Source organism: Leptonychotes weddellii, chromosome 1, assembly GCF_054177405.1.
Source record: "Leptonychotes weddellii isolate Sample4059 chromosome 1, ASM5417740v2, whole genome shotgun sequence".
NCBI classification, from domain to species: Eukaryota; Metazoa; Chordata; class Mammalia; order Carnivora; family Phocidae; genus Leptonychotes; species Leptonychotes weddellii.
In genome coordinates this window covers 68,373,551-68,400,110 of record NC_138369.1, presented here as the reverse complement: position 1 = coordinate 68,400,110, position 26,560 = coordinate 68,373,551, and the positions used below count along the sequence as shown (strand labels likewise).

At 36.9% G+C, this 26,560-nt stretch overlaps 1 protein-coding gene and 1 long non-coding RNA gene across 3 annotated transcripts in view; both read left to right on the top strand.

Annotated features, from left to right (window-relative positions):
- The window catches only part of UBE2E2 (ubiquitin conjugating enzyme E2 E2), a 351,397-nt gene that overhangs the window by 173,576 nt on the left and 151,261 nt on the right, over positions 1-26,560 (top strand). The gene's annotated exons all lie outside the window — the stretch shown is intronic.
- On the top strand, positions 15,128-19,581 carry LOC145722505 (uncharacterized). The gene is made up of 2 exons (XR_014146805.1): positions 15,128-19,135; positions 19,169-19,581. It is a non-coding gene; the product is annotated as an uncharacterized LOC145722505 (long non-coding RNA).

The window sequence follows — 26,560 nt, the reverse complement described above, 5'->3', positions numbered from 1 at the left end:
CCTGGGTGGCTCAGTCGTTAAGCGTCTGCCTTCAGCTCAGGTCATGATCTCAGGGTCCTGGGATCGAGCCCCGCATCGGGCTCCCTGCTCCGCAGGAGGCCTGCTTCTCCCTCTCCCACTCCCCCTGCTTGTGTTCCCTCTCTCGCTGTGTCTCTCTCTGTCAAATAAATAAATAAAATCTTTAAAAAAAAAAAAAAAAGAATCAGTTTTATCATGGACAAAAGTCAAATTTTGGAAATTTTTGCTTTTATTAATGGTGGATAAGCTCATTGTAAACCAACCTTTTTGCTAAGAACAACTAGAAAAACTGGGCAAAACAAAATCTATTTGCAGGCATTGGAGAACTAGTAAGTTAGTAAGTGCTTGAGGGGCCAGGAACCCAGAAAATGGGTTGAGGGAGGAGCTCGACATTTGGTACAATTCCTTACCCTTGGTCATTTGCCTAATTCTCAGCAGAGCTAAGAATCTGAGCCGAGCTTCTGGTACTCTTTTGGGGCCAGAGGTTAAAAATTGGAATCCAGAGATTGTCAAGAAGGAGAGGTCCAGGCAAATACCCAAGGCTTTCATTTGAGACCACAGGGTAGAATAGCACTTGGAAGGTCTATAGTCCAGTCTCCAGTCAACCCAATCCTTTACTGGATTAAGGTTATCTGCCATAGAATTGCTTTGATCTTACTGTTATTACACTGGACTCTTAATCAGATAAAGCAGTTGAGCCCAACTGTTAGGGCCTTGATTATCTGGGAATAATAACCAAACCCATGGAAAGGAAAGCCCCCCACTTCTTAAATAACAGGAGAGGAGAGAAAGACCGTTTATGTGAGTAAACCTGCTTCTTCTGGTGACATGAGGGTTAAGGGTGGACAATCTCTAAGAAACCTAAGAATGGTCAGGAGGGACTGCTGGTTTTTTAGATGATGTGTTTGAGCATTGCCTTGATCCCTCACAACTTTCCCCTTAGGAACAAACCAAACAACAGAAAATGGGGGGCCAGGCAGCAGCTAAATCTGGATTCTAGTGAGGTCATTTGTTCCTTTGAGGTAGAGTCCCAGTACCTAAGAATCCTCTGCCTTGGGGTATGAAGGGTAAGAAGAGAGGCAGTTGGTGTCTGTTTATCTCTATAAAAGTGCTTGAGTTGTTTAAAGCATGTAAGTAGGTTATGTTTATAAATCATCCAGGCTATCTGAGAAGCATTTTACAACAGTAGTCACTATGTATTGGGTGAATGGGAGTAAAATTAATTTCTCTGACTAGAATTCTGAGTTTAGTTATTCTTCTGGTTTGTTGCATCCTCACCCAGATTCTCTCCATAGTCCACATTTAGAAAGTAATACCTCTTTTGTTTGTTTATTTTTAAGAGTGAATCCAAAATCTTCTTTAACTTCTAATGCCTAGAAGGAGATGGTCTAAGTTTTCTTTCTGTTAACTATGTTCTCTGGTGATAAAAAACTAGAAGGGAGAATCTGGGTGTTAGTGCTCTCTTCTGTCTATCCACATGACTAGTAACATAGGCAGGTGTGTGAGAATTATTTCAGAGCAAAGGGGAAAACTTTAAAGTAAAATTAGTGAATGTTTTCAATTTGATTATAGCTTCACTAAGTGCATAAGTGAATGTAATGAAACCAAGTTTCGTGCAATGCAATTAAATCACCTTATCTACTACCATATTTGTTATCCAAATTGTATTGGTAAATTTGGAAGATTTTCTTACATTGTTACGTTATGGATAATGTGTGTTTAAACTGATCATCACTTCTGTGTTTTGAGGAATAGTTCTTTTTGATTACTGTGCTTTTTAAAACTTTTCAATGTATTTCCTGTGCTTAGTCATTTCACAAATGAGTATAATGGCTGTAATTGTAATAATTTCTTCTGGTGTATGGCAAAATTTAATCTTTGCCTATGAATTTATAGACAAACATTTCCAGAAGGTAGAATATCTCAAGATTTGGCTTACAACTTGGAATTTGGGCCCAAATCAAGCTTCTTGCCTTCATATTTTCAGGCATTTATAAAACAGAAAAATCTCAATTAGACTTTATCCTGACGTCTCATGGCATAATAGAATAGCAGAATTTAATGGAAAGAGTGTGGTTTTAGGAATCCAGGAGATCCTTATACCTGAGTTAGGGTCCTAGATCTGCTCTTTTCTATCTGTATGACCTCAGGGAAGTTACTTAACCTTTCTGTGCCTCAGTTTCTCTATAAAATGAAGATAATAGGAACTTCTTCATAGGAGGAGTAAATAAGATAATACTATATGTAAGGTACTTTGAACAATGCTTGGCACACAGTAAGCACTCAGTAAATGATAGTTGCCACTATTCCCGATAATAATTAAAAAATGCCATTTTTATTACTTCATCCGTGCTATAGGCAGGCATTTTGCTGGAGATATGGTCACAGCCCAGTTTGGGTGGATGAGTGGGAGGTAGAACAGTAAGAAATACAGTGTGATATTTGCAGTAAGTAGAGGTTTGTGCAATGTGCTATGGCACCTCATGTGAGAAGTGGCACATTACCTCATTTCATCTTACTGGCAGTTCTCCAAAGTATGATTGTTTCTACTTACAGACCCAGGGAAGGTAGTGATTGGAACCTGGGTCCTCACACCTCCAAACTTGTCATATATGATCTTGTAGTCCTATGATGAATGAATGCCAGGTAAAAGAAATTGTTTTTGCATGGTTACAGAGTATATAAAGCATTTTGTTACCCTTTGTAGGAGAATGCACAGGAAATGGAAGACCTAGTTGTCATCAAGACGTTTACACGTATGGAATGGCTAAATAATAAGAGGCAGTGTAGACTCTATAGCAAGGTGATGACTATAGTAACTATTAATAAACTATTATTGGTAAGCCTTTCTTTTTTAACTTTGAAAAAATATACAAACAACACATTTAGAAAAGTGAGGACAAATAAACGTATAGCATAGTGAGTTACTATAAAGTGAATATCCATTAGCTACTACCCAGGTGGAGGAATAGAACACTACCAGCCATCCCAGAAATCCTCTACATTCCCTTTCGCAGTCATAATCTTTTCTGTCTTCCCAAAGGCAACCACTGTCCTGACTCTTATGATAGCCACTTTCTGGTTTTTCATCATAGTTTTACCATCTCACTGTGCATTATATCTGTTTTTGAGCTATGTATGTGGAATCATTCACCATATTTGGGTATCTGGCTTCTTTGTTCAGTATTATTTTTAAGATTCATCCATGTTGTATGGAGTTGTGGTTTGTTTGTTTTCTTTATGTTGTATTCTATTTGTAAATGTAACACTTTTTTGTTTATCCATTCTACTTTTGCTGAATATTTGAATGTAATGGTGTAGTGAAACTCATGATGATTGCAGGAGATGCCTTTTTTCTTTTCCATTCTCAGAGATTGTTACTTTCATTCATTTGGAGGATGTGTTTATCACACATATGTATTGTTTTGTGTGGTGTGAAAAGTATTCAGCTCATTTCTTCATAATTCTGTGTAGAATGATAAACACTATACATTTTTCTCCTGCATCTTTTCTTTTTAACATCAGGGTTTGAAGTATTGTAGAGCCACGTTATTAGATTATATTATTTAAATGGGCTCTGAAGAAACTTGGGAGGTAGGATTCCTCAGCATCATCTTTTTTTTTTTACTCAAAATGTTTATTTATTCTTTTTTTATTATTATTATGTAGCCACCATTTTTTGAAATTCTGATCTCATTGTCTTGATCTTTCTGTTCTTCCCAGCTTTGGAAATGGCTGAATATAAACAAGAACCTGAGCATTCAGGTCTTAGTTTCATAGGTCTTATGTGATAACATATCAAGTTATGTACTTTAAATATTGTTATATGTCACTTATGCCACAATAAAACTTTTTTTTTGTAAGATTTTATTTATTTATTTGACAGAGAGAGAGAGACAGCAAGAGAGGGAACACAAGCAGAGGGAGTGGGAGAGGGAGAAGCAGGCTTCCCGCCTAGCAGGCAGCCCCATGGAGGGCTCGATCCCAGGACCCTGGGATCATGACCTGAGCCGAAGGCAGATACTTAATGACTGAGCCACCCAGGCACCCTGCCACAGTAAAGCTTTAAAAGGTAAAAAAGAATTCAGGTCTTAGGGGAGACGTAATAATGACAATTTGGCATTAGAAAAGTTTGAAGACAAACTTTACTTTTTCCATTCATACTAGTGAAGAACTTCATATAAGGATGTAAAAGTGTTGTGTGCTAAAGTGAACATTTTTGTCTCACCTCTATATTGATGTCAAAGTGATATTTCACTAGTTTTGTTTTTTATTTCTTTACCAGTAGAGTAAGTCTCCCGAAAACTATTAGAAATGCTGTCTTTCTTCCAGGAGATTTCAAGAAATTCTGAAGGCAAAGTGTTTTATAGCAGTGCATTAACATTGGTGATACATCTTATTTCTTTAAAATAGTCTGAATTTGAATCTTGAAATCAAGCCCTAGAAACACAAACTTCATATCAAATACTTTGTTAAATACTAGCATAATTATGACAAAACTAGTAGAATACAAACCTTTTCTTCTTAGATTTAAATTAAAACTGTATATGATGAACTTGGAAATAAAATGAAAATGAAAATTTTAACATGTAAAAACCAGTTCAGTTATTTACAAAGGTATGTGTACAGCTCAATTTTCTTCTGCCAAGGAGTACCTTTATATTATAATTTGCAGTTCACTATTTACCTTATGAAATATATTTATTTACACTTACGTAATGCTAGTGTGAGAGTGGAAGAAAAAACATAGAGACGATTTCTGGACTCTTACTCACTGTGCTGAAGTAATTGCATCCTTATTTGTCACTTGAGAATTACACTCCTTACTCTGCTGCACAGCAGGCTGCTTTTAATTACTCTCTTCTCTTGAACATTACAATACTTCAGAGCATGAAAAAGACAACACATCTCTGTCTGAACTATTACCATTCCATTGATAAAACACTGAAAGAAATATAACTGTCATATATAAGTTCAATAAAAATGCTGCTGATAAAGTCTTATGCAGCCCCATTAATATAGTTTTGCAGAGATTCTGAGCTTATATTTTGCAAAATAAAAAGATTTGTAAGAATACCCAAATTAGGGAATCATGTTCCTGTTAGGGGAAAAAAAAAATAAACATTCCTACAGATCAGAATTCTTGACTAATCTCTTTGTTTAATAAGCCATGTTCAGTCAAGAGAAAACAGACAAAAAGGAACAAAGTGAGCCATTTAATTTATATATGAGGAAAAATATTAGTGGATGAATTCTGTATCCTGTGGATAGAAGCATATGGCTAACAGTTAACTCTCAAAATTCATCCTAAGATCTGCAAGTGAACAGAGAAGGGAAAAAATAAACCTGCGTATATATACATATAGATTTGTATACCTAAAACCCTGTTTACATGATTTCATGCCTTTCGGTAATGTAATTTATCTACAGGAATTCATTTACTGTCCACTTAAATGGAAAACCAGACCTCTGTTGAGTTATAGTAATCTTTAAAGCTCATATTCATCTTTGTACAAAGACCTCTGTCCTTCCCTCCTTTCATCACACTCCTTTCTCCTTCCTTCCTTCTTCTACTAGTACTTAGAACTAGTTCTGGGTGGTAGAGTTACAGCTGCAAGTAAGCCTCTGTTCTTACTCAATTTATATTCTAGTATGGTAAGACAGGCAATAATCAAACAAATGAATAAGATATCAGATGTGAGTATATGCTCTGTGGATAATTAAAAGAGGTGGTTCTGCTGAAAAATGACTCCTATGTTCCCTTAGAATGGATGGTTGGGGAGGACCTCTCGCAGGAGGTGATAATAAGCTGTGGCTTGGTTGCCTTGGAATCATCATGTTAATATCTCTGGGAAGAACTAAGAGGAACTAGTGCAGAGACTTTCAGACAGGAATCAGCTTTGCTTATCAGGTTAACAGAAGACCAGATGGCTGGAATATGGTGAAAAGAATGGTATAAGATGAGCCTAGGGAGGTAAGCAGGGAATTATTGGATCATGAAATGCTTTTTAGGGTAGGTAAGAAGTAGTGATGAAAATAAAGTATAAAAATAAAGAATAATTATGGTAGTATTGTTTATTGACTCACTATATGCCAAGTACTGTGCTAAGCATATAACCTTATGTTATCTAATTTAATTCTCACAATCGTATGAGGTAAATATTATCATCTTCATTTTTCAGGTGAGAAAACAGGCTCAGAGAGAATCCATTTGCTTAAGATCACACATCTATGAAGTGGGTGGGGGGAAATGGGATTTTATTTGAGCTATGGTCTAATGGACTTCAAAACCTATGCTTTCAACTACCATATTGTAAGGAATCTGTATTGTTCTTAACTTTTCCCTTCAGTCCCCTGTATCCCTCAAAACAATTTCTTCTTTGTTATACTGGTACTAGGACATAGCCAGAGAAACCCAATATTTTGGAACTGGCTTCCAATTTTATTTTCTTTTTTTTTAAAAAAAGATTTTATTCATTTACTTAGAGAGAAGAGCAGGGGGAGAGGGAGAAAACAGGCTCTCCACAGAGCAGAGAGCCCGATCCGGGACTTGATCCCAGGACCCTGAGATCATGACCCAAGCCGAAGGCAGACGCTTAACCGACTGAGCCACCCAGGTGCCCCTATTTTCATTTGTATTTTATTTTTCTCATTTGTCATTCTAGGTCCCTTACTTGATAATTACACTGTCTTTGTTTGCAAAGAATATAAGCTGAAAATAAGATTAGGATATTATGAAACAACTTCCGAGTAATGTCAGGAATGATCCTACTTGATAATTACTAGTACTTTAGGGTAAGTTTGCCAAAAGAAGTACATCAACAATTTGCTAAAACAACCATTTTGCCTGTGGGCACATGGGTGGCTCACTCATTGGGCATTTGCCTTCGGCTCAGGTCATGATCCCAGGGTCCTGGGATCGGGCTCCCTGCTCAGCAGGAGGCCTGCTTCTGCTTCTCCCACTCCCCCTGCCTGTGTTCCTTCTCTCGCTGTCTCTCTCTCTCTCTCAAATAAATAAATAAAATCTTTAAAAAAAAAAAATTTGACTAGAATGGTTTTCAAATTTTCTAGTTTCACTAAGAATGTTGGGCACTCCACAAAAAAAGCAAGCGTAAGTGTCAGGATTGATAATGTTTAGAAAATGTTTTAAGAACTTTAATCCAGGAGCTGATATTTTGTATTTCAAAAATACATTAGTATTTTAGCCACAATACCCTAAAGATTTTCAACCATCTTCAGTTTGGATATTCTTTACAGACAACATATATGACCTCCTTTTATTAGATACAGAATGGAAAAAATAATTTTATTTGACATTTGTCTCTACATCTATAGTTATGATGTCATAGTATTATAGTTTTATGTATTGTAGTTTTATTATAGTATTATGTTATAGTATTATAATCTATGAAATAAAGGAAATATTCTAGTTATGTGCTTTTAAATGGGAATATATTAGCTGTAGCACAGAGGCTCATTTTGGTTTCAGTAACTTTCCAAGAGGTCTACCATCTTATCCACCAAAAATCCTTAGTGGTTGTGACACTGAGTTGAAGGCTCAAGATGAATCTATGGCTTATTCTGATGCCTATTTGGACACCAGACCATAGATGTGATTGAGCCTCAGCCAGAGTACAACCACAGCCCAGCCACCCTTGGCATACCTCAACCCTGATGGGTAAAGTAGCCTCAGGTGTGATTGGATGCTTTTTTGGAAGGCGAATGGCAGTGGCAGCCTGATTTGCCTGGGAGGTATTGGACCTTACTATGTAAATGGTTTATACTTACTCAGAATCAAATTAACAAAAAATTGTTTCATAAAATCAGGCAAAGAAAAAAGTTTAATGAAACTAAAATGAATTTAACTTCTTGAACAAATGTAATTATTTTTACATAGTTATCACTTAACTTGCACTTTGCAGTACTTGATCTAAATGTTCAGAGAAATAGCCATAGGCAGGATTTCATGGATGTTGTAGTGACTATGAAAAGCAGGTGTGAAAATTGCACATCTCTCAAACATCTTCAGTTTTACATTTTTGGGTTCTAGTAAAATTTGTCTTGTGCCGTTAATTACCATTTTTAAATCTAACCTTGTGTTTTGTTCAATTGTTTAAAAATTGTCGATGTCAGATGATACAACACTGTATTGAAAAGTTCTTTGTTAGTTCTGAATACACAAATTTAGCTTTCCATAGAAAAACATTGCAGCCACAACAGAACTGTCATCAGCATATTAAATTCTCAGTGATTATATGTGATGAATGCTATAGTAGGATACTAGTGACTTTAAAAGTAAGCAAGGAGGGGGCGCCTGGGTGGCTCAGTCAGGTCATGGTCCCAGGGTCCTGAAATCGAGACCCGCATCAGGTTCCCTGCTCAGCGGGAAGCCTGCTTCTCCCTCCCCCACTTCCCCTGCTTGTGTTCCCTTCTCTCTCTCTCGCTGTGTCTCTCTCTGTCAAATAAATAAATAAAATCTTTTAAAAATAATAATAAAAGTAAGCAAGGAGAACAAACAAAAAGCACTTTCTACTTCTAGCCAAGAGAAAGAATCACCCCTCTCAGTAACCAGAAAGTGGACCATTGCTGCCTCTGTCATTATTACTTCTCTGTGTATCTCTTTCTTCCTGCCTTCTCTTATTGCTATCCCATTTTCTCTGAAGTCATGACCAAGAACTGGATGCAAAGTACTAATGACTATATTCTAGAAACAGAACTCCCTGCCTCTAATCTCTTGATTCCATTCAATTCCAATGATGTTAAGCATCATTTTCTGAGAATGGATTACACACACACACACATGCACGCACACAATAATTAGCTTATTTGTAAACTCAGTAGTAATGAAATCCTGCATGTTGGTATAACATATAATGAGGCATATCTATATTGGTATTTATCAAACATTGACTTTTATATTACTGCAGTAGAATTTGATGCCAGTATTCTGAACTATTCTTCCTGCTGCTCCCTCCCCACTTAACTCTGCAATATGACATCCATTCATCAAAAATAAATGCCCAAATCAATGGAGTGTTTCTGTAACAGGTAGTAATTACCTTGGACTTATTACCCATAACCCATGGACTCTTATCATCATTCTTTATCAGATAACACAGTTGTTCCTACATTAGTAGAAATTGAGCTGTGAGTCCATTTTTCTTGTTATTTGATGACTAGATCAAATAGAGTGACTATTAGAAATATGGCATTTGAAATTGAACAAATGGATTAAGACTTTCTACTGGTTTTCTTTTTTAATTCTGTTTTATGAGTTTGTTTATAGCAGTCCCAAGATCTTCTTTTGCATAGATTTGTGTTGAAATTGGCATTTTTTTACAATTTAAAACATGATTTTTACGCTTCATGTTTAAGATAATTGCCAACTCTAGCACTCAAATATTTTCCAAGCCTAATATGTCTGTTGTGCTCAGTACTCCTGTGGCAACAGGCAGAGATAATTTGCCTATAAATTTCCATCAGTTGCTGCACTGTCAAATTATATTATACGGTTGTGGATATATTGAATACAAGAGAATCTGTGATATGAGTAGTTTACCACAGCCTATTTCCCCCTACTCTGTTTATTTCAGCCACTTTGTTAGTATTATGAAATCGGGCTTGTGTATTTTGACTCAGGTGTTTAGGTGTTTTTCTGATGCTGAAATAAAGTGTTCACAAAGGTGGCACTTAATTGACAATTGATGCTGCTATAATCAGTGCATTTTTGAGAAATATATTACAGCAACAGTTTCCTATACAATATTTTTGGGTTTGCTTTCATTTAAAAATTTTATAGATGTGAAATCACATGTGACAGTATAATGTGGTAGAGAAATTTAGGTTTGAATTCCAAATCTGTCTTTTTGCTTTGAAAACTTGGACAACACATCTAACCTGTTGAGCCTTTGTATTCTTATTTAAGAATGTGAATGATGTATCTACCTCATTGAATTATAAGAAAGAAATGAGGTCATGTAAAACATCTAACACAGTGTCCAGTGCCTTTCTTTAGTCCTGAAGTCCCAGAGCTCCTTAATGGCAGAGTATCAATCAAAAGTTGGGTCTTCTAACACACAGGATTTTCAGCCACTGCACATTGTCTGTTTTTAGTGGTCAGTAGGAAGTCTGGGTACTGGCAAATAGTTATGCAGAGTTATGACTTTTTCAGGTAATTTTTTCCCCATAAAATTCTCTTAAGGATTTTTCTCAAGAATTCTAAAAAATCAGTAAGAATTGAAAAAACTATGTCCAGGCTTTCACCTGGATGACTGATGACAATGGGGTCATCCAGTGATGGGGGGAGCAGCACAGAAGGAAGAAAAGCAGGTCTGAGTGACTTAGGTGAGTTCATTCATCAGATCGTTAACATTTTATTGGGTTTTAATCTTAGGAACTTTTATAATCCTTAATGTTCATTTTAGGGCATTCATAAATTTGCATAATTTGCTGTTTGGAGATACCCTGTTTATCCCCAGTGCAGGTCTAAATCAAAATAACAGAAATTCCTTGGCAGTGCTCTGATGTCAGTCACACAGAAGAGTTGACATTTCTATTGTTTTCCATAACTAGGGCCAACTTAAAATCTCAGCTTTTAATGACACTTTTCTCCATAAAGATCATCTTGGAAGAATCTAAATATATATTTGTTTAAAAAAATAAAAAAGACAACAACTTGAGTATAAAACTGGACCACTTAGAAGTACTGGTTTTATATTGACTGCCTGGAAGGTGGAACCAAGAAGTAAAAGACAGTGTGACAATCTGTCCAAGGTCATCCAGTTCACAAAGATTTGGTAATATATTTTCCATTGCCCTTCTTACTTTCTTTCTTTCTTTTGCTTCCTGCCTTTTTTGATTCCCTTTTTTGTTTTTCCCTCTTTGTAGCAATGATGCAGCATACTGGAAAGGGCAGGTCATGCAGACCTAGGCGCAGATCCTGGCTCTGTCACTTACTACTTCTGTCATCTCTGATTGATGTATTTAACTCTCTGAGCGTGCCTCCATCTCCCTATCTGTAAAATGGTGAGAATAGTGCTTAATTTATGAGGTTATTGGGAAAAAATGGGGGGAAAAAAACAGACTTAAAGAACTCATTTAGTAAGTAGGAGTTTTTAATATTGTTATGTATCCAATTGAAACAGAGTAACAAAGCATAATAAAACTCAAATAAATAAATCTCATGATTTATGGGTTGCTAGATAAAAGTTTTAGTTAAAGAGGAGATTGAAACTAACATTTAAAATGAGTTTTCTAAAAATTATCCATGGGATTATCCCTGCAAACCCTGTCTTCTGTGCCATGATAATTGAATTGACTGTAAGAAAGATGGAATGAGGAAACAATTCTCCTGCCAACTTAAAGAAAATTTGTATGCCCAGAGGCATGCATGTCCAGCCTTATTGGAGAAAGTGCTTTAAAATTCAGCCAGCAGTACTTGAGACTTCCCTCATGATGAATTGCCTGCTAAACTGTGCCACAGAGTATTCAATTTAATTCACTTATCTCTCTTGGCATAGCTTCTTTATAAAGTCAGGGCCCTCACAAGGGGGAGAAAGGTCATCAGGAAAGCCCATTACAAATCTTAAAGTGACCATACTTACTGATATTTTGAATTCATGGCTATTTTTTCCCCCAAATTTCCCCAACTGTTCTGGAGACCTTTTTTTCTTCAGGGTCACATGCTAAAGGTATTTTCTAAAGTAAGTCATCAAGATGGTATATTCCACTCCCCCACCCCCACCCCCACCACCGGAACCCTGGCTTTCAGACTGGCCTGAAAAAGAAGACCACTATGCAAGTGGGCACCAAATTTCATACCTTCCTCCTTTACCCCCTCCTTTTCCTACCCCAAGAGCCCCTTATCCAAAACTAACCTATCACATTTTTCTGTTTTTCTTTTGGAAAGAAGTTAAAGACTCGGGTGAGATCTGGGACAGCCTGGTATAATTGAAACAGCCCTAGTCGTGGCAGCTATGTGTATGTTTCCTGGTTCTGTGACTGTAGCTAGGATCCCAGTGATCACAGATGTAAAATTGTGTCTTGACATCTTGATGTCTTGATTAGCTGGAGAGTTCTTTTTGAAAAATTTTAAACTTTTAATTGTAAAAATGCCCAAACATACACAAATGTAGAGAGTTAAACCTCCATGCACCTAATAGTTTCTACTGCCACTGCCATTTGCCGTATTATTTCATCTCTGTCTTCTGCACTCCTCTTTCTACCTTTTGTGGGGGTTTTGTTTGGTTTTTTGTGTAGAGTATTTTAAAGAAAATCCCAGTCTTTGTGCCTTTTCATTTCTAAAATGCTCACATCTCACATAAAACCTAAAAATTTCAAGTCTCTGACCTATTCTGTCTCTCACCTCTCTTGGAAATAATTACCAATACCAGAGAAACACAGAAAATTCTGTTTCCCAAAGGTTTCTGATTCTATAATAATCATATTCCAGCAGTTCTTAATTTGAAGTTTATAGAACCCCTGGTGGGTATGGGAAACCTTTTGATATTAATGCCGATATTTGCATGTATGTGTATTTTTGCTTTAAAAAAAAAAAGATTTTAGTTATTCATTTGAGAGAGAGCGAGCAGAGGGAAGAGCAGAGGGAGAGAAAGAATCTCCAGCAGACTCCAGCTGAGTGAGGAGCCCAACTCAGGGCTTGATGCCACGACCCTGAGATCATGACCTGAGCTGAAATTAAGAGCTGGAAGCTTAATCCACTGCACCACCCAGGCGCCCCTGTGCTTTTTTTGATGAGAGGGTTGATTAAGAATCTATAAAAATACATTAGTACATCATGATGGTGTCTTTGTAGCATAACAATGAACTAAATTCTGCTTATAATTCTGTATTCAGTGAGGCAAGGCCATTTAGAAACAAACTATAAATACTTTAGACACATTTTTGGAAAAGGATTACTTAAAGCTAGATATGATAATGGCACCTGGGTGGCATATTCGGTTAAGCATCTGCCTTCAGCTCAGGTCATTATCCTGGAGTCCTGGAATCCATCTCCACATCGGGCTCCCTGCTTGGCAGGGAGCCTGCTTCTCCCTCTGCCCTACTGTACTCTCTCTCTCTCTCAAATAAATAAAGTACTTTTAAAAATAAAAATTTTAAAAAAAGAAAAGGATTATTTAGAGCTAGATATGATAGGGGCGTTCTCAGGGTCCTGAGATCAAGCCCTGTGTTGGGCTCACCGCTGAGTGCAGAGTCTGCTTCAGTTTCTCTTTCCTCTCCCTCTGCCCCTCCCCGCCGTGCACGTGCTCTCTCAAATGAATAAATAAATCTGAAAAAAAACTAAAGCTAGATATAATAAATATTTGTAGCCTTAAGATCAAGTTATCAGTCTCTTACCCTGACTGTAAAGAAATAAAGCTTTCTCTTTTTTGTGCTAATAATGTGTTTTCAAAGGAAGGCCATTTAGTATCAATCTGGGTTAGACACTTTGTCAAAAACTGGGTATAATTTATCTGGAAAATCATTAAATCTGGGTCACACTGGACATCTAATCTTTAAATTAAAACACATGCTGCTACTTTGCTCCTGCCACAGTTTTTCCCCACCGAATTAGATGTAAGTTTAAAGCTGGTAAGTGTGCCAACCCTAGGTAAGGTTTTAGATCTGTTGAAGTGTATGACTTTATTGGCTGGCTCTTCTAGGTCATAAATCTTTATAGTAAGTTATATAGGGCCTGAATTAGAAATGAACTTTTTCCAATTTAACACCAGAGTTGGAAATCAGGAGCAGTTTTGATGACAACGAAAGCTGCTCACTGGAGCAGCACCCAGCTGGGCCTTGTGGCCTGTATCTAAGAGTCACAGTTCACAAAACTGACAGAGTACACTTGTTACTTGGAGTATGCTTGTCAGTTTCTGTTCTTTTGCTTTACCTGGATGTAGTATCAAACATGAGCAAATGCATAGGGTTGTATTAGCCCTTGATGAATTTCCCTTGGGGATTATAAATAATGCTGCCAGAAATCAGCAATGATTTTGTGTGACTCAGAGAACAGGCCTTTGTATTTCGAGTAATGCTTCATTTATACTTTTGTAGGAAGTTATTAGATCTAAGTAGCCACAGTACCCAAAGCAGATTAATGATTATTGCACCATAATGAGTATGGTTCCATCATACTTCATAATTAAAGAGGATGATTCTGATAGTATATTTGTTGGGCTACACTTCCAACCATTGGCTTTATTTTCTCAGGAGTAATGGAAAGTAGATGGTGCTGTGCTCTTGCTTCTCTCTCAGCCTTGTGAGAATTCGTGTAGGTAGATGACTATGAAAGGATCAGGGTAGTATGTTTCTAGGGTTGGACGTGTCACCTTTAAACATCCAACACAGCATCAGTAAACCAGAAAAAGCAGCACAGAAGAGAGAGTTCCATAGGTGGCCATGAGAAAATAGGTACTGGATTGCAGAATGAGAGATTTCTATGGCTGTGATAGAATGCCAAACCAAAATCTGTGTGGTTTACAAAACAATCAAGTGCTAATAGAACATAGATAGGACACCAGTACCCTTGGGTAGAATTTTCTAGACGTAGTCTTTGGCTAATCCCTGATTAACCTGCTGTTATGTGGGTAGAAGATGAAAAGACAATATGTACGTAATCCTTCTGGTGAAATCCATCCCTCACATACCTTCTCACTAACTATATATAAGGCAATTGAGAAAATGGATGCTGAAAAACTATTTGTTTTGCAGTCTTGCTACTATAGCTAATATGTGCTCCTCTTTAAAAGGCTGTATTAATTTACTAGGACTGTTGTAAATTACCACAACTTTGGTGGCTTAAAACAAAAGAAATTTATTCTCTCACAGTTCCAGAAGCTAGTCTGAAATCAGGTGTCAGCAGGGTTGTGCTTCTTCTCAAGGCTCTAGGGAAGACTGGAGGCTCCCAGCAATCCTTGGATTTCCTTGGTTGTTAGCTACATCCCTCCAATCTCTGCCTCCATTGTCACATAGCCTTCTTCCCTGTGTGTGTGTGTGTCTCTGTGTCTCTGTATCCCAATCTCTCCTTTCTTTTGTAGAGGCACCAGTCATTGGACGTAAGGTCCACTCTAATATTACATTATCTTAGCTTAATTACATCTCCAGAGACCCTATTTTAAAATGAGATCACATTCACAAATTTGAGGTTTAGAACTTGAACATATCTTTTTGGGGGAGACGGTACAACCCAGTACAGAGGCCATGGTCAGGGGTAAGCAGAAGTAGTTTTCAGTATAGATTCAGAGTTACGGTTTTATTTCTTCTTGGTTTTATTATAGAATTGCTAATTACAGAATTTATAAGTGGGTATCAATTCTCTAACACATAAGGGAAGTTGTGTAAAGTGAGAGATAATTCCACTTTGTTTAGAATGTTTGGTTAAAATATTTTTGGTGTTTCTGCAGCATTTAAACAACAGTTTTAACCTTTAGGATATGGTTTCTTTTTTCTTTTTAAAAATTGAAGTATAATTAACATACAATGTTATATTAGTTTCAAGTGTACAACATATTGATTTGACAGTTCTATCCATTACTCATTGCTCACCATGTGTAATCACCATCTGTCACCATAAATTATTACAGTATTCTTGACTATTCTCTATGATGTACTTTTCATCTCTATCACTTACTTATTTTATAACTGGTAGTTTGTATCTTTTAATCCCCTTTATCTATTTTGCTCCCCCCCACACACACACACCTTCCCCCTGGCAAACACCAATTTGTTCTCTGTACTGATGAGTGTGTTTTGGTTTTTTAATTTTTAACTGATGGTCTGTTCGTTTGTTTTTTAGAGTCCACACATAAGTGAAATCATATGGTATTTGTCTTTCTCTGCCTGACTTCTTCTACTTAGCATAATACCCTCTAGGTCCATCCATGTGATTGCAGATGGCAAGATCTCATTCTTTTTTATGGCTGAGTAATATTCCTGTGTGTGTGTGTGTGTCTCCTTTATTCATTCATCTATTGATGGACACTTAGGTTGCTTCTGTATTTTGGCTATTTTAAATAATGCTGCAGTAAATATTGGGGTGTATATATCTTTTCAAATTAATGTTTTCATTTTCTTTGGGTAAATACCAGGTAGTTTCTTTGGGGAATTACTGGATCATATGCTGTTTCTATTTTTAATTTTTTTGAGGAATCTGTATACTGTTTTCCACAGTGGTTGCACCAATTTACATTCCCACCAACAGGACACAAGTGGTTCCTTTTTTCTTTTTCTTTTTTTTTTTTTTAAGATTTTACTTATTAGAGGGAGAGAGAAAGCACAGGCAGGGGGAACGGCAGGAAGAGAGAGAAGCAGGCTCCCTGCTGAGCAAGGAGCCCAATGTGAGACTTGATCCCAGGACTTTGGGATCATGACCTGAGCCAGAGGCAGACACTTAACCGCCTGAGCCACCCAGGCGTCCCTCCTTTTTTGTACATAACAACAATTTCTTGATTTTTCCTTTTCTTTATTTTTCATTGCTCACATATTTTATACATATATCCAGAAATACTTGTCAAGAGAGTAAAGATAGGGTGGAAGATAACTGGCTGTCAACCTTATTGTTTAGCATGCTCATAAAGTTAATGAGGCATGTAATGAATGTTTTTTTTAAAGATTTTATTTATTTATTATTTGAGAGAGAGAGTACACAAGAGGGGGTAGGGTCAGAGAGAGAAACAGACTCCCCACTGAGCAGGGAGCCCAATGTGGGACTCAGTCCTGGGACTCCAGGATCATGACCTGAGCCAAAGGCAGTTGCTCAACCAACTGAGCCACCCAGGTGCCCCATTATGAATGTTCTGATAAACCTTGTAGTTTATTATGAGGACGAGGCCTGAAGAATACTATTAATTATGAAGTGTGTAGTACTTCAGTTTTTATTTTCTACTAATTTTAATCTGTGAAGTAAGTTAGAATATGTATTATCTGCACTTACAAGATGGAAAAGCTGAAGTATTATAGAGATAATATGAATCCTGTTCAGTGTACCAAGTGGAAATATGTGTCTATAACCTAAAAGCAGAAAATATCAAATGTCCCCTACTCTCAAGGCACTTATATCTAGTGTGGGGTATAGTCAAGTAACAAGCAATTATGTCTAATGTAATGGTGTAGATGTATATATATTTGCTTTGATAGCAAATAGGTGAGTTTTGACAAAAAAAGGAATGAAAAATTTTGAGGAAAAACAGAATGAACAAAAACCATTCCTTTTTTATCTCTTTCCCCTTTTTCCCCTGGAACTGGTATCCAGTTTCTAAATTAAAAAAAAAAAAAAAAAAAACCCAGGTAAATTAAAGAGAGGTGATCACTGCAGAATAATGTGCTCTGAAGGATCAGGTACAGATATTTCACATCACAGAGCAAAAACACGGGAAAGGACCAACTGTCCTTTCTAAGTCTAGGAAAATCCAAGAATCAGGTAGCAGACTGATTTGAGTTGAGGCCCTGGGAGGAGCTTTCTCTGTTTCTAAACCACACATGGCAGTCAAGGGCAACAAAGTCCAGCAGCAGTTAGGCTCATGAGGGAGAATTGCCTGGGGCTGGGAGGATTGAATCCTGTGGGGGTCCAGAAGTATCTGTTCCAGATGTCCCCCAATCTGCTAGTCTTTGTTCCAGTTCCTCGACCTTGCAGAGCAAGGCAAGCCTTTTCCTTTACTGTTGGTTATTTGGCTCTTGCCTAATGATGAGGAAAGTGAACCTCCATTCCGGAGATTGCAGGATCATTCTGGGTCTCACCAGTTGTCTGTTGGTTGTTGAGGGTCTCCCAAGAAGAGTTGGAAGGAAAAGGGGATTGAGGTCAAATTTATATTTGCTAAATTAAACTTTCTAACTTTTCAGTATTTCAAGTTAGAAGTACTCCAGTAGTTTCTTCTATAATACTGTCTCAAAAGCATGATATAAATGTCTTAGCTGTCTACTTAATAGCTGTCCATGTTAGGCAAGTTACTTAAGTTTTTTTTAGTTCATTTCCTTAAACTAGAAGACCAAGATTGAGAGTGTGAAGATGAAGTACTTAGTGCATTGCATGCTACCTTCTAAAGAATCAGTGAATGTTTTATCTGTTTATGAAAATTCTTAATACACCTTTGTTAAAGATGCATTATTAAAATTAATAATACTAATTGGAATAAAAGTGAAATCACAATTGCTTGTCTGCTGTGTATACATATATGTAGAGAGGAGTAAAGTTAATTAGCTGGTCATAAATTAGCTGCTGTAATAATTTGCTGCATAAACAACACATTTAGATGACAGTATGGATCCCATATGTAGCCATCTTGTGTTCAAAGAAGTGGCAAGCCCCCCAGAGATAATGCAGAATTAATTACCAATTATTATAATTACATATTTAATTAAACAATAACTTTTAATGTATGTAAATGTTGGCCTTAGTTGATTAAATGCAATATAATTGTTTATTTAAATTTTCACTTATTGTAAAATTTATTTGCTGTGGTTTTTTTTGTTTTTGTTTTTAAAGATTTTATTTATTTGACAGAGAGAAACACAGCAAAAGAGGGAACACAAGCAGGGGGAGTGGGAGAGGGAGAAGCAGGCTTCCCGCCCAGCAGAGAGCCTGATGCGGGGCTCGATCCCAGGACCCTGGGATCATGACCTGAGCTGAAGGCAGACGCTTAACGACTGAGCCACCCAGGCACCCCTATTTGCTGTGTTTTTAAGGGAGAAATTGTTATTCATGTTAAAAATCCTTTTGCCTTATAAAGGAGCTTGTTTGTACACTAGATCAGTTTGGAAGCATGTGGGTTACATTTAGCAGTAGTGGCAGCAGCAAGCCTCAATAGGTTTCAGAGAGATTTCAGAGGTGCTCTTGGCTAGTTTCTTACTGGACATTTTTGAAAAGCTTAAACTCTTTAACCAGTCTTTGTGAAGTTATAGGTAGTGTGTTAGTAGCATGCCTACTGGTTCTTAGAACGGTAAATTCAAACAAGAAGATTGCAACGTCAGTTCCTCAAGATGTTTGAAAACTAACTCAGTAAGTTAAATTTGGACACCTGACTTTTGCTACCATAGTTTAAAGAGTTCAGAGACAACTCTTCTTTCCTCCTCCTCTCATTTGAGTATACTTACATGATACTGTAAAGCAGCGGTGCTCGAGGTCTCAGGACCCAACATCGCAGCGGTACTCAAGGTCTCAGGACCCAACATCACATCATCTGAGAATTTCTTAGAAATACGGATGCTCTGATCCCACCCCATACTTGGAGAAGCAGAAACTCTGGGCTGGGATCTCAGAAACCTATGTTTTAACAAGCCTTCTAGGTAATTCTGATGTGGCTAAAGCTTGAATATCATTAGTTTTTATCAGGTTGGGTCTTAGCCAATTTGATGGAAATTTTAAGGAAAAACTGACAAACTATAGAGAAGCTATTATAGATAAGGAACCAAGATGCTTTTTGAAAAGTTACACTTCAGCACTTCGTGTGGTTAACATTAATTAGGTAAACTTTTTCTTCAGCTTTGCAACAGAAACAAATGATAAATGTTTCAAACCATTAATATGTAATTTATGTCATATTTATTTCTATGATAGTATGGCTAATATCCCTTTGACCTTATTTTTTCCTAATATTTTAACTATAAACTTCCAGGAAAGAGAATGAAAGTATCAAACTTCAAATTACAGTTATAGTCATTAAGATCAATCCAGCCTTAATCATTTGGTCCTTCCCTCTGCCTTGCCTTCCAAAGACTCAATCAGTCTAAACTACTTTATTTCCCTCAACTTCTAATGTTCCTTCTTCACCTTTTGGTGCAGAAGATTTCGTTACCTCTGCCTGGAAACATCCTTCCCCCAACACTTCCCCTTGGCCTGCTCAGTCTCTAGATTTTAAGCCTAGATATTTCTTGATGTAAACTTCTCTTACCTTCTTTGTATTTCCACAGATCCTGTGCATACCACTAGAGAGTAATTGCTTGTGTATTGCTCTGTATCCCTTAGTACACTGTATGCTCTGTAAAGTCAGATTTTCTCCAGCTACTGGGACAGTGCCTGGTACACATCAGCATTCAGTACATACCTAATGAATCGAATTAATAGTCATTCCATTAAATATCTAGTAACTAAGCATTCAACAAAGCAGTATGGATGCGTGAGTGTTTGTGTATATAACCTGTTATTACCATATATTTTGTATATCTTGTTTTTTACCTTTCTTTTTTTTTCAAAGATTTTATTTATTTATTTAATTGACAGAGCAAGAGTGAGAGAGGGAACACAAGCAGGGGGAGTGAGAGAGGGAGAAGCAGGCTTCCTGCCAAGCAGGGAGCCCAATGCGGGGCTGGATCCCAGGACCCTCATGACCTGAGCCAAAAGCAGTCGCCCAACCAACTGAGCCACCAGGTGCCCCTCTTCCTTCTTTTTTATGTTTGAGAGTAAAATCCTTTGTAACTCATTGCCCCCTTCTCCAGGAACTCTTCTAACATATGTCTTATCCCATTCATCCATGTTTTGAAAGAGAATAAACAGGACCCAAATGGTGCTTTATCCCAGTGTATAATTCAGCATGTGAAATTACATTTTAATGAAATTGTTACAGTATGAAAGAACCTTTTAAATCTGAGACTTGCTATTATAAATTTTGTAATGAACCTTGGAGAAAACCATACTGGTCTATTGCTTTTGGTTTTCAGGGGAGATCCCACTGGCTGGAGACACTCATTCTACCTGACCCCATTTCCAGTGAGTGAAAATATCTTTAATCTGTCTATATGAGCCAATGTACACTTGTAAAGCACCTCACACAGTGCCTGGTATACTACAAATGATAAATAAATGTGAATTGTTTACCTTCCCTTTTTTGAGCTTTCACAAACATAGCATACCATTTCTATGAGGTAGAGGCCATGGGAACATTGGAAAATGTGGAGGGAGGGAATGAGTATATTAACTGTCAAGGAAGGTGCTTAAGTACAACGTTATCCTCAACTTCAAAATTATTAGTTAGATGTTGCTATGTATTTTCCAAATTAAATTTCATGATGTGTATTTCTCTTTATCATGTTTAGCAAAAGAAAGTTATGGGTTCAATGAATATTAATAGCTCAAGAAATAGTGTATTAGTCATTTTTTAAAAAAACCTACATCTTAAGTATACTTCAGATCCCTGAAGGTATGTTTTTACAAATTATGATTATTGTGTGTGTGTATGTGTGTGTATATATATATATATATATATAACATGTGTAAATATATACATTAAAATATATGTTTTTTAAATAAACCCATAGGAATTTGGTATTTAGTCATGGAAGGAAAACACTTAGCCTCTGCTACTGCTATACCACAAATTTTGTTTTATTTATATTTTAAACCTGAAATATTTTTAATTAACCAAACCAAACAAAACAGCAGAACCCAAATACCTGTATTTGGCTAGTTAGGTTGACAAGGATTAAAACAATACAACCCAGCTTGTCAAGGATGTGGGTATATAGGCACCATTGTATGCTGTTGGTGAAACCATGGATTGGTACAGTCTTTCCAGCTGCCAATTAAGCAGTATGTATCCTGTGACTCTGAAATTACAAAGGAAATAATTGGACAGGTGCTCAAAGATAACTGTCCATGGCTAGTCATGTAGCATTTTGTGTAGTAGTAGCCTAAATTTCTAGCCGTGAGAGCTTAGTGAGGTAAGTTATGTGTGTCTGTTCTACAGAATGAATAGGCAACCATTAAAATGTTGATATATATATATGAACATGGAAAGATTTGCCTGATATGTTAAGTGCAGGGAGAGAGGCGGTTACATAGCTGTATTTGGCTTAAGAAAAAAATTCAGGGGCACCTGGGTGGCTCAGTCAGTTAAGCGTCTGCCTTCGGCTCAGGTCACGATTCCAAGGTCCTGGGATCAATCCCACGTCAGGCTCCCTGCTCAGCAGGGAGTCTGCTTCTGCCTCTCCCACTCCCCCTGCTTGTGTTCCCTCTCTCGCTGTATCTCTCTCTGTCAAATAAATAAATAAAATCTTTTTAAAAAATTCTAAAAAAAGAAAAAAATTCATAAGGTAATATTCAGAAATAACAGTAGTTATTTCTGGGCAGCTTTCCTCCCCCTCTTCTTATCTGTATTTCTTAAAGTTTCCTTTATGGACATTTATTATTATTACCATTACTATTATTATTGTTGTTGTTGTTACTGTTATTACAGTTCTGTCCCAAGAAAAGGAAGCCATGCTGAAATAGTGCCAGGTTCTGTCCTATTCTAGTAGGCGAGAATTGAATTTAAGAAAGGTTTTTCCATGGGAAATTTATTTTAGTGATATCTACAAAAGGACATTTTAGGGGTACCTGATTCAGCCATCCTGCTAACTTAAACTTTATAGTTTTGAAATATAATCCTAAATTTTTCAGAGGGTAAAAGAATTTGTTTCAAGTCAAGCCTGCCCTTACGAATACATGAAATAGGAAGCCACTCACTAGGTCCGATTTCAGGGATCCTGAGTCTCCCTTCCTTCAAAATCCTTATTCCCTCATCGTCCATGCAGTCGGACTTGAGACGGAAACATTACAAGTATTTTCCTTAGGTTAAGCATTTCTTCCTGTGGTCTTTTATGAAAGGTTAATGAGGGGCAATATGTCAAATGTCACTGACTTTGTTGTTTTTTTGTTTTTGGTGGATGAGGCCATCAACGCAATCCACTCCAGGAGATATGGGGGGGGTTGTCTCCTTTTTCTCCATTTTAATATGCCCCATGTTAGTGGAAAACCATATACCAAATAATTAACTTAAACAAATAGATAATTGTGATAGCACATTTCCAAGTGATTAATAGAGGGGGAGTGCCCAGGTATAGATTTCATTGTTAGTTATGTCTATTGCCAACTGATTTAGATAGGCTTAAGCAGATTTGAAAACCAAATACTTGAGATGACATCAATCACCTGCTTCAGAATCTCAAACTTTTTCTTTCTTCTGGCTTTTTATATGTTTTGACAAAAAACATTGTGTAATTCTGCTGATGTCTGGTCACCTGCAGCTTTAGAGTAATACTTTCAAATCTTTTTCTCCTTGATCTTTCTGTGCATTTGAACAATGGAGGACTCATTCTTTTTAAAAACTTTCTCTTTCCTTGGCTTCCATGATGCAGTTCTTTCTTTGTCCTTCTTATCCAACCGCTTCCTTTTTGACTCTTGATTTGGTTACTCTTCAATACCCTAACTGGATATTCACCACAGCTGAGCCACTGGCCTTTTACTCTTCTTGCATATGTTCTTCTCTTTGATGTTGGATGGCCCTTTTTTTTTTTTTTTACAACTTAAACAATTACAACTTACTCTTATCTTTCACTCAGATCTTTCTCTTTGTGTATGTCCACCGCAAGTCTCTCCTCAGAATTTACTGCTTGGGAATATCTCACATCTTCATTAAGTCAGAAACAAAGCCCTGTGAACTCTTTTTTCAAAGTTTATATCCAGTCACCCCTTTTTTTCCATCCTCATTGGCATCAACCTCCTTCAGGCACCTAGTACTTCTCATTCAGGTGATTGCTAACAGTTTTTAATTGATACTGCCAGCTAATCTTTTTAAAAGGTTGCTACTAAGTCGGCCTTACTGAAACACCTGATTTTTTTCTAGTGATGTTGTCTTACCTTCTTTACAATACGAGCTTTTTTACCAGCTCCTCCTCACTGGTTATCTCCTTCTTAACACTACTTTCTTAGAAATGATGATATAATATATCTCGTAGTTTTTATTTTTTATTTTTTTAAAAAGATTTTTATTTATTTTAGAGAGAGAGAGAGAGCACAAGTTGGGGGAGGGAGAGGGACAAGCAGACTCTGCACTGAGCACGGAGCCCGATGTGGGGCTTGATCCCAGGACACTGAGATCATGACCTGAGCAGAAATCAGGAGTTGGCCGCTTAACCAACTGAGCCACCCAGGCGCCCCTACTTCATAGTTTTTAGTACTTAATCATACCACACCTTGTACTGAACTATTCTATTAGGGATTTGCTTGTATCCCCACTTAAATTTCAAGAACCTGTTTAATTGAATTGAGCACTACCATTGCATTTTTTCCTTGCAAGTAGTTTTGTGGAGTAGTATAAAATTGTTTCAAATGTGTATGTTTTCCACAGACTTCTAACTTACTCTTTTTCAAATTTGACTAACTCATTAACTTCTCAGATTTCTTGTTAAGTATGTTAATTTCCAGTCACAAACTCAGCAAACCTAATTTAGTATTAAGTCTGAAAACCACACTTGGAGCAATACTGCTGAGATGTTCTTCTCATAGTATCTATCACTTCCCCCTAACATCTGTATGTGGTACAACTAGAAAATATTTTAATAGCACTGTTATTACATATGGTTGTTTTGTATTACTGGGTTTTAATTTTACACACACATAAGCAATAGCAACAATATTCAAACCTAGTCTCAGAAAGCTAGGACTCACTGGATGCTTTAGGAATGGCCACAATGAATGAACTGTTTGCTGCCAAACAGATTTAAACTGCTAGGAACTCAATCCTGGCATTTAGTCCTTTAAAATAAGGACTTCTGGTATCCCCTCCAAAAAAGTTTGAACACAACAGAGTAATAAACAAAAGGTAATGAGAAGTGTACATTCTGTTTAATTATATGAGGTGAAACAGATTTTTAAAGTAATACCTCATTTTAATAATCCACATTTTAATGTTATAAAGGATGCATCTGTTTCAGTTTATAAAACAAGTATTAAACTTTGAATTAATAAATTGGGAGCTATTTAGGACTCAAATTTATTACATTCCCTGTTGAGATTAGTTTGGGTTTTTTTTCCCCCTTGATAGAATTAAGCTTTCCCTGACTTTTTAAACATAGGCTCTTGTCTTCCATTCTTTTTTTCCTATTGTCTATGCCTAATTTTACTTCACTACAGCATCTGACCTCTGTAGTTTAAAAAACAAAATTTGTATAAAGTTGTTTTAGAATATAGTAAGGTCATTCATTGAAGAGAAACTGAGATAGTAATTATTTCAGGACCTAAAAAATTATTTGCTAATGATTTCTTTCTGCAATTTAAAACATGTTTCAAAGAAGTTAAGTATTTGATGAAACAATACTGATTTGTATATTATATGAGAATTATATTGGCAACAAGTAAAATAGACCTTTCTGTTGCAGATTTATCCAAGCTAGTTTCATTACTCATATTTTTTCAGGGTTTTTTTGGGTCATAGCCTTGCTTCAGATGAACTGAAATCTCAGACCAAATTTTGCCCCATCTACAAATCTTTATTAGCATGCAGACACAAAAATAATAAAAAATAAATCCCTATTTATAGGCAAGTAAATTTCCCACTTTGTTTTTTTAAACATACTCAGGCAAGCACTAAAGCAAGTAAATAATATTTTGTTGGTGGGATTAGCTCACTTTTTAGTCTGATCAGGCCCGAGAATCTTCTCCTAAGTGGAGGAAGGGTGTTTGGTGCAGGAACAAGAGCTGAAGACTTTAATGACCTTGGATGCAACTCAAAAGGTGTTAGGCTGCTGGACTTGTTGGAGAATCCTATTCCATTCATGCAAAGGTAGAGGAGTTTGTATGCTATTCCTCAATAGTCTCATATTTTGAACCGTGTTCCCCCAATAAAATTTATTACTAACATCCTTTGTGCTTAAAGATGAACACTTCATTGGAGATGCAGGTAAAGATTATGGATGCAGGTGAAGATATTGAATCCAGCTTCCTTTGGAGTTAAAATCCTGAATAAAATCTTTAGTAAGCTAACCATCCACTATCTGAGAGGTGATCCCTGATTTGGTCTTTCAAATGCCAACTTGCATATCGAGATACATCATACGGTCTGTATCGACGTTTTTTTCAAGTTTGAAATCTGATCAGTTAGTGGTTTGTGAAAAATCAGTGGGACCAATGTCTTTGGCTTATTATAGTTTAGGATGGGATGGGATAGGAGTACACTGTTTGTAATAAGTATTGTTTTGTGAACCTTTACTTTCAGTTATATATGAATATATCACTGGATAATGACATGAAATATATATCTTACTGTGAGCCATTGACAGAAAAAATATTTGAAATCAGTATTTTAAAGTACATTACAGATGAGGAACACTTATAAATTTAGTCAATTCTAGATTTATAATAGAAGAGAATTTACTGACTTCTTGAGGATCATTTAGTAAATAAAAATCTAAACCTTTCCGGGGCACCTGGGTGGCTCAGATGGTTGAGCCTCTGCCTTCAGCTCAGGTCATGATCCCGGGGTCCTGGGATCGAGCCCTGCATCAGGCTCCCTGCTCCGCGGGAAGCCTGCTTCTCCCCCTCCTTCCTGCTCAAGCTCTCTCTCACTATCTCTGTCTCTCTCAAATAAATAAATAAATAAATTTAAAAAATCTAAACCTTTCCCATACTTCTTTTTTTTTAATTTTTTTTAAAGATTATTTATTTGAGAGAGAGAATGAGAGAGAGAGAGAGCACATGAGAGGGGGGAGGGTCAGAGGGAGAAGCAGACTCCCTGCTGAGCAGGGAGCCCAATGTGGGACTTGATCCCGGGACTCCAGGATCATGACCTGAGCC